General features: G+C 29.0%; 1 long non-coding RNA gene across 2 annotated transcripts; it reads left to right on the top strand.

Annotated features, from left to right (window-relative positions):
• The first annotated feature begins 1854 nt into the window (after nucleotides 1-1854).
• LOC132805110 (uncharacterized) lies at nucleotides 1855-3263 on the top strand. 2 transcript variants are annotated; one of them, XR_009640437.1, is made up of 3 exons: nucleotides 2041-2300; nucleotides 2449-2639; nucleotides 2857-3263. It is a non-coding gene; the product is annotated as an uncharacterized LOC132805110 (long non-coding RNA). The 2 variants fall into 2 exon arrangements; XR_009640436.1 differs by lacking the exon at nucleotides 2449-2639 and having other exon boundaries at nucleotides 1855-2300.

Genomic DNA, 3263 nt, shown 5'->3' with positions numbered 1-3263 from the left:
ATTAAAAAAAGTTTGGATTAGATCCACTTATTTAACTTTAACAATTAAACAAATTAAATATTAAAAATTATATTATTTAATGATGTAAATCTCATAAATTTTATCCTAACGTGGTCTATTATTATAAAATGTCGATTGGATTTTTATATTACATTTCGGAAAAAAAAAATGCTATTGGCATTTTATGCAATATCTATTAAAGTACACAAAAAGCACAATTATGTTATTTTTTAGTATTGCAATGAGAAAATATAATACCACTAAGATACTCTAATTCTTTGCAATTGCTAAATTACCAAATAAAAGCTTATACTATTAGAAGCTAAGGGCTAAATAACTCAGGTACAATCTTGTGTTACAGTGTTCGTGTTCTTGCTCCTCCACTTTGTGCATTCTTGTTTATATTTTCTTTTCCTATTTTATTTCTTAATATTTTATTTCTAATTTTATTGGACAACTCTTCCTTTTCTGTTTTTTTTTTTTTTTTTCCTCCCTACTTTGCAACAATATATAACAGAAAAACAAAGGACTAATTATTTCAAAAACAATAGAAAAGATTAAGTCTTCCCATGAAAATGATACATCTTTCCCCTTTTTTTTTTATAATTTTTTATTTGTTTATTTTTGGGCGAAGATATCTTTGTTTTTAGGAAGGTGTAGGTTTTCACAATGCTAGTTCATCATCGGTACCTGGGGTACTAATAATAATGAGCATTGAAGATGGTCATGAAAATGTGACAGGGTTATGCAAATTGGATCCCGTGTGAGTAAAAGTAACTAGATTCTACACTTCTCTTTTGGTGCCTATATGGTAGAAATAGCAGTTTATGATTACATTATTTGTTATCCTCACTTCATGCCCAACTGAGATCTCTTTTTATTACCTCCCAAAAAGAAAAAAAAAGAAAAAAAGAAAAAAGTGAAGTCTCATTATTATCTCCCAAAAAAAAAAAACAAAAAAAAAAAACAAAAAAACAACAAAAAGTGAGAGGTTTCAGTTTCAAGTCCTCCATTAAGGGCTAGCTAGAACTCTTCAGCAACAACACATCCCATAGGGAAATAGCTTTCTTAGCTTTTTATGTTATTTTGGATGTAAGTAAAATTGTTTGTATTGGAAGTTTGCTTTGGGCATGGAGTGACTTGCAATTAATTTTGTGTGGATTTCTATTTTACATAATTTTTAGCTTTCAGTTGTCAAAATTTGTTCATCAAATTAAACAAATAACTGTATTTGTGTTCTATGATATATATACGTAGATAAGTATGTATTCATCCATATAGTTACAGATATTTATAATGTTCCATAACAAATAATATATTTCTATTTCATTGTATGATATAAATCTTGTATAACATCCGATAAAAAAAAAAAAATCTAAAACATAAATTATAGAAACATGGATTAATAAAAAATTATATATAAACATAGATCATTATAAAATCATTAATATAAATGTTATAAAGCTTTTTAAGCAATCAAATTTTCCTAGTTCGAAAATTGGAGGTTTTTGGGATGAGCTCTCAAGCCGGGAAGGGAAACTTTCATAGGACATTTAATAACTCTTAAGTTGTTAAAATATATTTGTTTGCTTTAAATTATTCATTTGCACACATTTTAGCAAGTACTAAGGGTTTTTTTTAATGTCAACTTGATCATGTAGTCAATAGTTAGTTCTACATTTGAAACTTCGACAAGATGCTTCAGAATTTAAATTCTAATGTGAAAATTTTTTCTTATCGCAAGTTTAATATATCTTGATATTAATAAATCAAAGAATATATTCTTCAAATGGAATTAAGCAGTTTTATATACAGTTGAAAACTTGTATTACTCCTAGATCAAGAAAAAAAGAAAACAAAAATCCCGCATACATATAAATATATATCCACACTTTTTCAAGGTGTAAAAATATATAAAGATGGTGATTTAATTATTTTAAAAATTATATAATCTTTATGGATGATCATATATTTAAAAAATATAAATTTTTATATCAAAAAATAATTATATATATTTTTATTACAGTTTGGCTTAGAGGAGTTTTGAACCATATCAAAAAATATAAACCTACGCTGATTACCAAATCCAACATATCCAATGCAAAAGGGCCCAAGAAAAAAAAAAAAAAAAAAGAGGAAAAAAACGAAAATAAGACAGTTTTTATCACAAATAAAAAAAAAAAAAGGTTTTGCAAGAACCTCGGCTTCTGAAACTAGTTGAACGCTTGGCCGTGTGACCAGGAAACTATGAGGAGGACGAGGTGGGTGAGAATTCTATTAGCTCCTATGATTTCCTTCCGGTAAATTGCAAATAATTCTTTTATTAGTTTTCTTTTCCCTTTTTTGTATTTTCTTTGGTACATTTACACTTTTGATTTTTTTTTCCTGCAATTTTTATTTACAAGATTATTCCCTTCATAGCACAATATGATTTTGAATGTTGACCAGAAATTAAAAAAAAAAAAGAAAAAGAAAAAAAAAAGAAAAAGAATTCGAGTGGCACGAACGGATCAATATGTACATATGGAAGTCCATTGAAGCATATAGTGATTGGTTGGCAAGGCCGACACTTTGGGATGAAGATTGAAGGGTATTTGTATTTATCAAAGTAGTCAGAGCCCGGATGTCTTTACCGTAGGGTATTCTCTTGGCTAATTATGTTTAGTTATGGATTTATCTTCCTTCATTATCTCGTTCTTTGATCAATTTCTAAAATCTTTCATATAAACTAATAAAAAAAAAAAAATGCAAGAGAAGGTTTGTTCCTTTGCTATAAAATTTTCACTTTCTTTATCCTTAAGTGGGTTATCATGCAGTCTCTCTCTCTCTCTCTCTCTCTCCCTCTCTCTCTCGCAGGCTGTCCTTTGCAAACGCTGTGCATGGTACGAACTACGAACTATGAAAGCCACGCTGTGAGGGATCAAAGTAATAAGACGAAGGAAGAGGGACTATACAGCAAATATGCAAAGATGGTGAGGATGGGATCTAATTAAGCGGACAAAATAAGATAGCACAAAAGAGCCAGAATGGACGGAAAGTGACAATGCAGACCAAAAGTCAACAAAAAGGAACCGTAGATTAAAATCAAGGGTGCAGATGATGAATGCATGTGAAGGAAAAAGAAAGAACAAGACTGGGTACCAACTGTACGACTCTGATAACACATGTGATGTTATTCTAATAGTAGTTAAAGCTTGGTTTGCCATCTTCAGTTCATAGTTATCTAAATCATAATAATAATAACAAAGATAAAATTTCTTCAA

The sequence above is a fragment of the Ziziphus jujuba genome, chromosome 8, assembly GCF_031755915.1.
Source record: "Ziziphus jujuba cultivar Dongzao chromosome 8, ASM3175591v1".
Lineage (NCBI taxonomy): Eukaryota > Viridiplantae > Streptophyta > Magnoliopsida > Rosales > Rhamnaceae > Ziziphus > Ziziphus jujuba.
Note: the sequence above shows the minus strand (reverse complement) of the source record. Positions and strands in the feature narration are given on the sequence as shown.